At 64.9% G+C, this 12,808-nt stretch overlaps 1 protein-coding gene across 7 annotated transcripts in view; it reads right to left on the bottom strand.

Annotated features, from left to right (window-relative positions):
* CACNA2D2 (calcium voltage-gated channel auxiliary subunit alpha2delta 2) overlaps positions 1–12,808 on the bottom strand; it is a 109,621-nt gene that overhangs the window by 74,363 nt on the left and 22,450 nt on the right. The window lies entirely within an intron of this gene.

Here is a 12,808-nt window from a genome sequence, read left to right as displayed (position 1 = left end):
TACAGGTTTCCACTTGGAGGCCTTGCCTTTGTCCCAGGATCCCTCAGCCCGGGAGATTAGCAGTTTAGAGGCTGGAAAATATAAGGTATTTTAGAATTCAGCATAAAACTCTCTCTTAGACTCAGTGAGCTAAAAAAATATATATATTTTTTTTCATTGCAAAAGAGCCCGTTAGTGAGGGAGGAGCCAGGTCTGGTCCCTGCTCCCCCGGGGGGGGGGGGGCGGATGGGTGCAGTTCCAGCACCACCACCCCCCCTCCCACTGTGCCCACAGCCCCTGCAACAGCCTCAAACCACAGCCTAGGGAGGGGCAGAGAGGGGGGAAGGCCCCGTCCTGGGTGCTGGACCCCAGGGGCCCCCTGCTCAAGGCCCTGGGATGTGCCGAGCCGCGAGAAAGGCTCCGGGCCTGGGACGGGACAGGCCACAGGCGCGGCCCACGTGGCCGGTGAGGCCGACCCCATTCCAAAGCAGACTCTCTGGGCCTCCGTTTCCCCATCGCACCAAACGGCTTAAGTCCCTGGCCACGTGAACCCCCCGCAGCCCCCCAGCGCCATGCAGCCGGCACGGCACACCTCTGCGCCCCCACAGCCCAGGCCCGCGCTCGGACCCCTGCCCGCCCGGGCACAGACAGGCTCGGAGGAGTTTGGTGGCTCATCCCCGAGCACCTCTCCATCGCAGCCCTCCAGTGACCGGCGCAGCGCTGGCTCTGGGGGCCACCAGCTCAGAAACATCCTGATGAAAATAAACGTCTTTACAGGGAGCACGAGGCCGCCAGGACGAGTCCGAGTCACACGCCGGCCCGCTCGCGGCCTCTTATCCTCCCTCCTCGCGCCAAAGCTGCCCCTGCCGCGGGCGGAGAGAAAGACTTTAAAGCGCGACGCTTGGGCGATGCACAGTTATGCAAGACAAGGAATGATTAGAAAATAAATTACTTTTTTAAAACTGCGTTACAAACACCGGGCGCGTAAGATGACTGCTCTCCGCAGCCCAGGGCCGCCCAGCGCAGCCAGGGCCCGGGGAGCCACGCACCCCCGCCCGTCCCGACCCCCCCCCCCCCCCCCAATTCGGGGAGGCTCCGGGATGGAGGTGAAGACCACACTTGGCAGCTTCCAGAAAATCTCGGCCCGGAAAGGCTTCCTCCGCAGCTCAGCGGCAGCGGCGCGGGGACTAAAAATAGTTTAATCTCCTTGAAAGCGAAAGGAGCGATCAGCAAAACAGTCACTCGGCCGGGGCGCAGCTCCCCCCGCGATCCGCAGCTCCGCCGCCCGTCCCTGTCCCAGTCCCCGGCTCCTTCCCAGCACCGACTGTTCCCAGCACCGAGCATCAGCTCCTCACTGGCCCGGCAGCGTCCCGCAGCCCCAGCCGCCATCGGAGGGAGGCCACTCCTTGTGTCTGCAGCCCCGAAAGGAACGCTGTTTGTGGCATGTGTCCTCTGAGCCTGGCGACACCCAGGCGGGAGGCAGAACAGGGTGCGTGTGCCCTGCTTTACAGATGGGGAAACTGAGGCATGGAGCAGGGGAGGCATGTGCCCAGGGCTGGACCCCGCCGCCTCCTCAGCCTCTGCAGAAAGGAGGCTGCTGGCTTCGAAGGAGCACCCGGTCTGAGTCTCCATGCCTGGCTCCCCAGAAACCAAGAGACACCCCCGGCAGGAAGGGACAGAGATGGGGGGGTGGGGGTGGGGAGGCTCCCACACAGGCTCGGGGGGAGGCCAGCTTTCAGCGCGGCTGAGTGCGTCTGTCACTCAGATGTGTCTTGCCGGCTGCGGCTGGAACGACAGTGACTTCATTTCACCCCAGGCCTCGGATGGGGTCTGGACACCGACGTTCCGGCCCCAGGTCTGCCACCAGCTTGCTGTGGGGCCAAGGGCCTGGCCCTGACCTCTCGGGCCTCAGTTTCCCCAGAGATCGGCCAAGATGACCTGAGGGACCGAGGACCCCACTGTCCGCCCAGACCTGCCTCGCGTGCTCTGCCCCCCCTCGCTCAGTCCTGCCTCTGGGCCTTCAGTCCCCGGCCCTTCCTCTCTACGCACCTGCCCCCAACCAGGAGCATGGCAGTGTCCTGTCCCCCCACCTGCCTTTACAGGAAGAAAACGCAGAAACAGGGAGGGGAAGGTCACGTGCCCAAGGCCACCCTGCAGAGAGCGGAGGGGGCACAGCCAAGACCGGGACCGGGTCTCCCATCGGCCCCGGCCCTTCGCCGCACCCCTCGGGGCCGCCCACGAACACGGGGCCCGGGGTCCCGCAGCATCTGCCTCCGTCTCATTCCCTCGTCCCTCGCAGAATGAACCTAGGACACAGAACGCACCGGGCTCTGGTGGGTGGTCAGCGTGCCCGTCTCCCGGCGCGCCGTCGCGGGAGGCTCAGCCCCAGGGCCGAGCGGAAGAGCTTGACTCACTGGCACAGCGGCCCCCAGGGACGAGCCCTCGGCCACTGCCCGGCCTCGGGTCAGGCCCTGGTCGCGGGAGCCCTGGGTCACCCCACTTGCCGGTACCTCCCACCTGGGTCACCCACCTGAGTGTGGAAGGTGTTGGGTGTGCGTGTGGGGGGGGGGGGCAATAGCTCTCTCCCTTCTCCCTCTACAACCAATAAGGGATGAGAAAGACCCACGGCAGCTGGTGCTGCGGGTGGGCTCCACGTGGATGTTAAAACCAACGGGCAGAGGAGGGTGAGGAGAAGCCGGGTAGTCCCACAGCCTCACGGTATCGCCCCCAAGAAATGGAGGACAAAGGAAAAAACAGCAACTGTACCGTGGAGGCACCAAGCAGACACCACCTTAACCAAATGGTTTTAACATCACAAATAATAAGCTGGGCTGACATCACGTACCCCCGAGACGAAGGACACCCCGTTTTCTATGGTGTTCTTCCTAAAAATGCAGAACCTCAATCGAATCACAGGAAAACACCAGACACGCCCAAACCAAGGGGCATTACTCGGAAAAACTGACCGGCACTTTAAAAAAGTGTTGAGGTCATCAGCCCTGGCTGGTGTGGTCCTGTGGTTAGAGCGCCAGCCCTCACACTGAAGGGCCTCAGGTTGGATTCCCGGTCAAGGGCACGTACTTGAGCTGCAGGTTTGATCCCTGATCCCCGTGGTGGTGTGTGCAGGAGGCAACCCATCGATGTGTCTCTCTTGTGTGGATGTTTCTTTCTCTCTCTCTCTCTCTCTCTCTCTCTCTCTCTCTCTCCCCCCCCAGCAGGTTGGGGGAGACCAAGGAGACACGATGACTAAATGCAACGGGGGAGCCTGGGGTAGACAAAGGACATTCGTGTAAAGCCGGTGAGGCCCAGGCAGGCCTTCACTCTGGTTCGCAGCCCTGCACCCGCCGCCACGCCTTCGCTTTGACGTTTGTACGATCGCTATGCGATGCTCACTTGGGAGGAAGCTGGGCGAGGGAGCAGGGAATCGCTGCACTATTTTGGCAACCTCTCCACGTCTAAAATTATTCCTAAATGAAGTTTTAAAAAAGTGCCATCATACACTCCTCAGAGAGCTTACAGGCTACAGCAACAAGGAAACAAGAGCAAGATGTTATTTTGAAAAGGCACCAAAAAGAGAGATCCCGCGAGTGAAAAATACGGCAACGGCACTGAGAGCGCTCCCGATGAAACGGCACCGGGATGGGGACTCGGAAAGAGCAGGGAGAAGCAAGGAAAAGGGTCTCGAGGAAAGGCTCTAGGAAGAGACGAGGGCAGAGAAAAGGGAGGAAATGGTCCGAGAAAATCACTGAAGAAAGCTTCCCGGGCCGAAGTGCCCGCGGTGGGTAAGGCACGAAGAGGAACGGAGCGTGGCAGCGTGGGACCTGAACCCTGGGCCCTGGGCGGGGGTCCGAGTGAGTCTGGGCCTCCTCCCAGCGACTCCGGAAGCTGGAGGAGCGGGGCGCTGCCTGACGCATCCCGAGGCAAGCGTGTCCACCCTGGACGCCCACGCCCACGGGGAGTCTCCGCCAGGCGTGGGGAGCGGGAGGCTCTCGGAGACAGAGAGCTCAGAAGCCTGCCCCCCACATCCATCCTCTTCTCAGGAGAGAGGGGACTCGGTCCAGGAGGGAGGTGGGGCGTCCCAGGCACAGGCCGAGCCCGGGCAGGCGGGGCGGACAGGCTGTCTCGTCGGCACAGGGGCCAGTCCGGAGGCTCCGGGTGAGACTGCCCTGGACGGCGAACTTGCCAGAACCCCAGGTAGGAGAGGAGGTCAGAGGAAAGGGTGGGGAGTTGGGGGCAGAATTGGCCAAGGTCACAGGAAAGGCCGCCAGCGAACACCAGACGGCTGTTCACCTGCAGGAAAAAAAACGTAAAAACTGCCCCCAAAGTGTGTGCCAGGGGTTACGCTTCTGCTGGGCACTGGCCTGGGCAGGACAAGGTCCACAGCGTGATGACCCCGGGGTGGGGGTCGGGGCGGGGAGAGCGATGGCTCTGTGCATGGGGGAGGGGCCAAGAGCTCAGTCCGCCCCCTCCCCCTCCAGTGGATCCTGCTAAAACGGAACAGTCGTGAAGTGGTGACATAAGTATGTCATTTCGAGATGTGGGCTCTGAGACTGGAAAGTGACAGCCTCTGGGGATGGGGGAGGGGGGGCCGCTGGGCTCCCAACACAACCCGCGGGGAAACCACGGCTCTATGCCGTGCGAGTGTGCGACGCCGATTTAAAAACCGGAGCATTAAAGTCCATTTAGACATGTCAGAAAAAAATATGAAAAGGAGGAAGGCGGGGGGGGGGGGAGGGCGGGGAGAGAAAGGAAAGAGAAAGACGTAGACAGAGGCGCCGGGGACAGGGGGCTGACGCTTCGACTGGGTCTCTGGCTCCGAGACAGGCCCCCAGGGCAGCAGCTGGCACCGTGCCCTGTGCCAGGGCCACCACCGCTGTCTGTTGTCACTGCAGATGAAGACAGTCCGAGCTCTCACTTCCCCATCAGCTGAGCGCAGCCCACAGACCGGGCTCCTCAGACCAGACAGACACTCGGCGCCGGTGACCCCTCGCTCCCACACCCACATTTCCCAAATGTTGGGGGCAATCAGAAAGCAGAACACCCGCCCGGGGGCAGTAGGGGGCAGTGCCAGGCGGGAGAAAGAGGCCCCAAGTCTTGTCGTGTAGCCAATGGACGCACTCACTGCCTTCGCACCGACCTCTGGCTCAGCCTGTGCCGGGTCAGGTGGCCCACCTGGCTCACACCCACAGGCAGCCAGGCCCGGGCAAGGACGGGGAGGGAGGGGCGCCTGAGAAGTGGGGGGCTGGGTTCCCCTGGAAGGTCTTATGCCCCCAGCAGGCCTTGAGTCTCAGCAGGGAGGGTGGAAAGCCAGGCGGGGCCCCTCTGTCACCAGGCCTTGCTCAGGCCGAGGAACCCTCATGCTCCTACGGGCCTCACCCCGGCTCCTGGGGACCCAAGAACTTCCTGGTGCCCCCGGGTGTGATGCTGCTCCCCACTTCACCCTGCTACACCCCGAGTTCACTGGGCACTCACTGTAGAAGGAGCCCCAGGGTCCCCCCGGGGCGGGTGGTGGGTCACCCAGCCCCATGGGCGGACACGCCCTTTGCCAGCTCTGCCCAAGGTTTCTACGGAGGCTCTGTGTGCCAGCGCGGCAGGCGGGAGGAGCATGCCCCTTGGGCAGTGGACGGGCTCCTGTCCTACCCTGGGTGCCAGCCTGAGGTGGGAGGCAAAGGCTCAACCTGATGGCCCTGCCCAAGGAGGGCGAGCACCTGGCCTCCTGGGAGCCCCCAGTCTGCTGTGGGGTGCAGCCACCGCCCTCACGAAGCTGTGGTCTGGTGGGGAGACAGTGGGCAAGCCCCGGGGGGCCTAGTCTGAGCTGGGAGGTGGGGGGGGCCCTCCCTGGTACACAGCACTGGGTTTCCGGGGCCAGCCTCCTGCACCCCCGACCCCGGGCCTCCTGAGCAGCTCCTGCACCACTAGCAAGAGACAATTTACATAACGCACCGAGTGAACGGAGAGCAATGGCGGCGGGGGAAGCGGGTGCCCGTATGGCTCCTGGGGAGGGACAATGCCTGCTCCCACTCCGCCGCCTCCCCCCTCGGACCCGGCCAGAGGCTGCCGGGAAGCAGCTGCCTTTAAGTGCCTGGCTGCTGCCAAGAGGGGCCCGGACGCAACACTCAGCCCTGGAGAGGGAGCAGCCTCGGACAGGGGCCACGGGAGGAAACTGCCAAAGCTCTCGGGTTTTTAACATAAACCCCCCCAGCCCTGCTCCTGCAGCCGCACCCTGCTGGCTGCCCTGCTGGCTGCCCTGCACCCAGAGCCTTCCCGGAGGAGGAGGCGCGGTCGGGCTGTGAGGCCCGGGGCCAGGTTGCAGCTGCCCGGGAGGCGGTAACGTTCAAACACAAAGGCAGCGAGGGGAGGGGAGAATACGTAAAAATTACTGGCACGGTAATTGCTTTTTATATAAATGTTCTTTTTAAAAGCTTTCCCCAGTGTGCAAGTCCCTCTTTAAAAAGAACAAATTCACGACGCACCAATTTATTCTGCGCCTATAGATGGAGCATAATGCAGGCTCCTCCGTCAACACCTGATGGAGAGGCGAGCGGCTGCCACTTGACCCAGCTGCCGGTCTCCCTGCACGAGGACAGGGGGCGGCGCACCCCCTGGGAGACCCTGGGCCTCAGGGCAGCCCCACGGGGACCACGGTGCCCCCGGAGGAATCAGAGCAGGAAACGGTGGGGCCACAGGAGCGGGGAGCACGGCCGCCTCACTCTCTAGGGACAGGATGGGAGGCGTCCAGCCGGCCGGGGATGGGCCCTGGGCGGAGGACAGGCCTGCGGTGGTGAGTGGGAGTGGCCTGTGCTGGGCTGGAGGAAGCTCCCTGTCGACTCCAGCTCTGCTGTCCCCCAGCCCAGGGCCTGAAGGACGGCTCCCCCCCCAGGAGGCCCAGGTGCCCCTTCCCAGCCACAGCTCTGTCATCTGTGAAGTGGGGACAAGGCCTGCGCTCTCCACAGTGAGGTCGCTCAGTCCGGCCCCCACCCCAGGGCGCAGACACTCAGAGGTGTGAGGACACATCCACGCCCCTGCAGGCCCCGGCGCACAGACCGGGCAGAGCGCCTGACGATGTCTCCCAGGCGTGGGGACAGGCACGGTGCCGTGCGCGGGAGCGGGAGCGCCTCACCTGCAGCTGCGATTTCTCAGCCTCGCTCATTACTCAGTTAAGTAGCTCTCGCCTGCTCCGGCGTCGGAGCTCCTGGCTCCAGCCTCCTCGCAGCCCCACCCTGGCCCGCAAGGGTGCCTGCACACACCTGCTCTCAGCACGGAGAGCTGCACTCAGCCGCATGTACATGCACGCACACGCAGGCCTGGCCACCCCCACGAAGCACAGGCCTGTGGGATCACATGCTCACACACACACGCTCACATGCACACACACGCACACACACACACACACACACACACACTCGCGCGTCTGGTCATATGCAGCAAATCATGCAGGCCCGACCTCTCCCTTCCACAGACCAGCAAGCGCTCACCTGCTCACCCCCCCACCTGCACACACACACTCACATGTTCTCTAGATGTGCACACATACACACAGTCCCACGTGCAGCACCACACTTCTCTCCTCTCTCCCACACGTGGCCCCTGCAGGCCAGAGACTGTTCCCCCACGGAGTCATGGACCGAGAACCTGCCAGCTGCCTTCCCAGTCTGCCTGCCGGCGCGCAGGAGACTCCTGGGAGGCCTGGGCGTGGCCCTGCCCCGCTGGTCATGGTCCCCCAACCCCGTCCGACGGGGAGACTGGGGGGGCCCACCAAGGGCTCCAGCAGCTCTTGCCTTCTCTGTGTACCCGCAGGATGCAGAAGCGAAGGGAGTGGGAGCCTCGGACACCACTGGCCTCAGCACTGAGCGGGAGGGCTTCCTGGAGGAGGGAGCTGGTTTCACACTGGGGTGAGAGGAGGGTGGCAAGTGGATGGTGAGGAGGAAGCTCAGAATCCTAATGGGGAGACGGACGGATGGCTGGGAGGCCCAGTGCTCCCCACTCCCTCCGCCCAGGCCACACGCCTGGGCCAGGCCGTGGAGGCACTTTGGGAACAGCCCAACCTCCCTGGACCCAGGAGCCACCTGGCACCTCCTCTCCTGAGCCCCCTCCATGGCCCCTGCACCCTCCGCCCCTCACAAAGAGCGGCCGGAGCCTCCATGTGGGGCTGAGCCCAGCGCACCCCATGCAGGCTCATCTCCCGGGCCAGCCAGCCGGCACCCAGGCTCCACCCTGGTGCACTGGGCCTGCCCCCACGCGGGGCTGGACAGCCCCCAGGGTCCCGTGGACATCAGAGCCCTGCTGTCCCTCCTCAGCCCTCACTGACCGGTGACCAGCTGAGCGCCTCCTCCACGCCAGCCTGGCGGGCACATGATGCACACGTGTACACCGCGGGCACCTGTGGGCTGCACTGCCTCGCCGGTGAGGGCCCAGCCCCAACCCCGCATCCTGACCCGGGGGTATGAGAACCAACGATGGGAGAGGAGGGCTGAGGAGGCCGCCCAGGGTCCGGGCTCTGCCTCGGTCTCCCCAGCACGAGCTGGCCAGCCTCCTGCAGAGGCAGCAGGCGGGGGGCTGAGAGCGAGGTGTGGGGGAGCGGAGGCTGGGGCTCTCCGCTCACAGCGAGCGCGTGGAGGGAGCCAGGCTGCGCCTCCGTCTCCCGCCCGGTGGGTTGTGGCTGATGCGGCTCGTGCTGCCCCCCGGCCGGCTGTGGTCTGTCAGAACCAATTACTTCCCGACTCGGGAACCGCTCGGGGCTCCGCGAATCTCAGGCAAGTGTCTCCGTGGCGGCCACCAATCCGGGGGGGATGGGAGGAGGAGGGAGGAATGCAGACTGGGGCAGCCATCCCTGGGCCGCCACCCCCAGCCCCCATCTCGCACCCTGGATCATCCAGACCTGCCCCCCATCACTCTCAGAGGTGGATGCAGGGGCCGGGGGAGGGGGAGGGGAGCGGACAGGCCCCTCCTCCACCACCTGTAAGTGTGGGGTCCCCTTCGAAGCTGACCACTAGCTGTGTGTTGGCGGGCGGGGAGGTCGTGCCTTAGGAAAGCCGACAAACCTCCCAGATTCCCAAGCTGGAAGGCCTGGGGTGGGGGTGGAGGGCTGCGGGCTGTCGACGGAAACTTCCAGAGAGCAGTGCGGTCCGTCGGCCGGGGTCCCGCTCGCACCTGAGACTCTTTCTTAAACTGAGGGGCCTCTGTCCGAGACCCCGGGGCTGCCATCAGGGCCCATGGTCCTCAGCCCTGGCCTCAGCCACTCCACTAGCTGACCCAGTGCCAGGACCTGGGCCCGCCCAGAGGTGGAGGGTTTCGTGCCACCCCACTCCCCTGCCAGCCGCGCCCAGCCCTCCTCTGAGCCCCCTGGTTGGCTGATGTGAGAAAGGGATCCCAGGCCGCTTCTGGGGTGTAGGGCTCCTCCCCCTCCCCCGTGCCTGCCCGCCCCAGGGGTGCCTGGGTTCCTGGCCCAAGAAGCTACCCGCCCTTCCCCGGCTCATGGCCCTGTTGCTTCAAGCCCCGATGGTCTCTAAGGTCCCGTCCCCGAAAGGTGTCCCGATCAGCAGGCGTTACCCCGATTCACACGGAGAAACCTGATCCCACCGGGAGGGAGGCTCTCGGGAAGCCCTCATGAATGGAAGCAGCGCCCCAACAAAGGTGACCCACAGGGATCCTTGCCCCCCAGCATGTGAGGACACCGCAGAAGAACCAGGAAGTGGCCTCCCTCAGACACCAGGTCTGTGGGTGCCTTGCCCTCGGACCTCCCAGTCCCCGGAGCATGTGGTCCCTGTGGTTTATAAGCCACCCAGGCCAAGCCTGAGCCCGAGCCCGAGCCCGAGCAGACTGAGACGCCAGGGAGGAGGCACCCGATTTCCCAACTCCTGGGCTCGGACAAACAAAGGGGACAACCCGGGCATCTGAGCTTCCCGAAGCTGTGACGAGCTCCCAGGGGGCTCCCCAGAGGCCCCCCTACAGTTGCAGGGTGCTGTCTGCAGCCTCTCTCGGCCCCTGCTCTTCTGAGACCCTCACGCCTCCTGTGAGCACAGGGGAGCTCGGACCCCCACTTCACAGATGGGAGCCAAGGCTCAGAAAGGCAGGCCACACGCCCCAGACGCCCCGGGTCCCCAGCACGGGGACCCAGCCCCGCCATCGCCGCCCACCACGGGCCACCGTTCAGTGGCTGCCACGGGCATGGGCTCCGGGTTCAAATCCCGTTCTGCCCCTTCCCAGCCGGGGGCCTCGGGCAGCCCTGCCATCAGAGGCACAGACCTCTCTCCCGCTCTGAGCCCCGGTGCCCACCCTCTGCGCACTGACCTCCAAGTGGCCACAGTGGCCTCTTCGCACAAGTGGGCAGCCGACGGCCCCTCCCCCGTGTCGGTCACCACCAGACACGGGTCTGTTGATCCCACCCAGCGGTCCCCCACCCCAGACCTGCTCCCTCCACACCCACCTCCCCGGAACCAGGGCAGCAGCTCCTTGGTGAGGGGCCTCCCCGCAGGACGCCCGCAGCCTCCCCTGCCAGATTCGGAACCGGCAGGACGCACCACCCACTCGCACCTCTGGGACCTTCCTGTCGCTGCCTCTGCTGCCTGCTGTGCGCTGCCCTCACCAGCACCCGACGCTGGGGAGCAGCCTGGGAGGGGCTGGGCAACGACGGCACCGTGCTGCTCACTCTCAGCAGCCCTGCAACGGGGAGGGGTCCAGGTGGCCGGTGCCCATGGGAGGTGGCTGACATGGAAGAGGGCGGACATGGAAGGTGGCTGACATGAGCGGGGCGCCAGGGCCAGGCGTCTGGAGGCAGCGCTCCCCCACAATGACCTCCCACACCCCCTCTCTGGGTGGGGAGCGGAGACCCAGCCAGTGCGCTGGCCCTGAGGCAGGAGCTCCTGCCACGGCTGAATCGGCTTTTAAAAACCTTCTCAGAAATGGAGTTTTCTCCTGCAGGCGACGGGAGCGCAGCGCGTGGGGGCGGCAGGCGGGCGGGCAACGACCCCCCCGCATCTCCCCATGCGGTGATGGAGAGGCTGAGGCAGAGGGGCCGCTCCCAGGACGGGGCCTGGGGAGGAAGGCGGTGGGGAGCAGGCTGGGCTGGGGGACACAGAGGGGGTCCGGGCAAGGCTGCGGCCGGCTCCCGGGTATCTGCCTGTTGTATCCAATTCTGCTCACGTGGCGGCCTCACCGCGTCTCAGACGCCCTCTCAGGAGCCCCCTCGGCCCGTGCATCCCCGCTGGGTGCTGAGCAGGAGGACCATATGGAGGGAATAATAAGACAATTAACTTTCCATTAAAGAATAATATATGTGGGTTTTTAGGGAGGCGAGCAGCAGCAATCCCTACCCAGCAGCATATTTCACAGCCGCACCCCCACCGCTGCCGCCCGACAGCGCACATCGCGAGATGGTCTTCGCCAGGAGAGCGAGGGCACCGCTGGGTCTCGCTGGGAGGTGGCGGGCAGCGGGGGCTGCAGGAGGAGCAGGCACACACCCCGAGGACAGCGGAGGCTTCTGGGAGCTTTGGGGAGGAGGGATTGTGACAGGTGGGGGTGAGAGGGGGAGTGGGGGGCTCCTTCACCCCCACCTGCCTCTGCGCATCAGCTGGGACCATGCTGGGCCTGTGTGAGGGTCTGCCGGGCCCAGGAGCTGCAGGCCTGTCTGCTGGGGCGCAGGGGAACTACAGCGTCTGATGGAACCAGCTGTGGGGTCTGGGGTCACCCGGCTTCCCTTTCCTGACCCTTCAGGGCTACTTCTGCCCCCTGCACCTCCCCCACCCCTGCTTCCTGCCCCTTCTTCTGCCCCAGTCCTGGGCCCTGATGGTGTTCGGAGCTTCCCTGGCCAGCACTCTCAGACCCTGTTAACCCCGCCTGAGAGGCCCAGGGGCTGAGACAGGACCCTCCCCAAATGGGACGGGGTGTTAACCGCAGCCTGGGCCAGCACCCGAGCCAGCCTGGGCCAGCACCTGAGCCAGCCTGGGTCAGCACCCGAGCCAGCCTGGGCCAGCTCCCCTGAGCGGGTGCGTGAGTGCGTACCTGCTCCAGGAGTTGGTGGCACCAGCGCGGGTGGGGGGGGGAGGTTGGTCTCTAAAGAACCCACACGGGGCCCATCCAGCCTCTCTGAGCCCCACAGCAAAGGGGGCCCTCGACGCAGCCAGACTCTGGTCCTCGCCCAGAGCCCGCTCCAGATGTGGCGCGTTGCAAATATTAATTACACATTCCCAGGGAGCACTGAGCAGACTGCGCGGGATGGCCGGAGGCAGGCAAGATGGGCTGGGACGGCGGCGCCAGCACAGGCTCCGGAAGTACCATCGCTGGTACCCAAAGGAGTGGGGGTGCAGGCACCCATCGGTCTGAACCCCCGGGACTGTCCAGAGGAGCACACAGTGGGGAGGGGTCCTGCTCTCTGTGGACATAGCTCAGCAGTCCAGGGGACCTCCTCCAGGCAGGCCCCGGGCCTGCACCTCTGCCCTGAGACTCTGCCCAGCCCCACCACTACTCAGGACGGGCCTGGCGGGGCTCCAGGAGGGACTGGCTGGTGGAGACAGTTGGCCAGGACCTTGGGTTCCCTATTTGTATGTCAGGACCACGGGCTACCGCCTCATGCGGGCTGAGGTGGTCAGAGAGATGGGCAGGGCTCTCCGCCATTTCTACCCCGACCAGTAGACCAGGTATGGGGGAGTTTTGTCGCCTGAGAAAGAGCCTCGTAGATCCAGGCTTGGCTTGAGCCTTCCAGAGGGTGACCTGTGGTCCCCAGACGTGGCCATCCCAGCTCTCTGCTCCCAGCCCCCTCTGCCCAGCGGCCTTCCCTCCCCTCCGACCCCCACCCCCAATAGAGGCTCTTCTATTCTACAGACTTGTCCCC

Source organism: Myotis daubentonii, chromosome 14, assembly GCF_963259705.1.
Source record: "Myotis daubentonii chromosome 14, mMyoDau2.1, whole genome shotgun sequence".
Classification (NCBI taxonomy): Eukaryota; Metazoa; Chordata; class Mammalia; order Chiroptera; family Vespertilionidae; genus Myotis; species Myotis daubentonii.
This window is presented reverse-complemented; position numbering and strand designations above follow the sequence as displayed.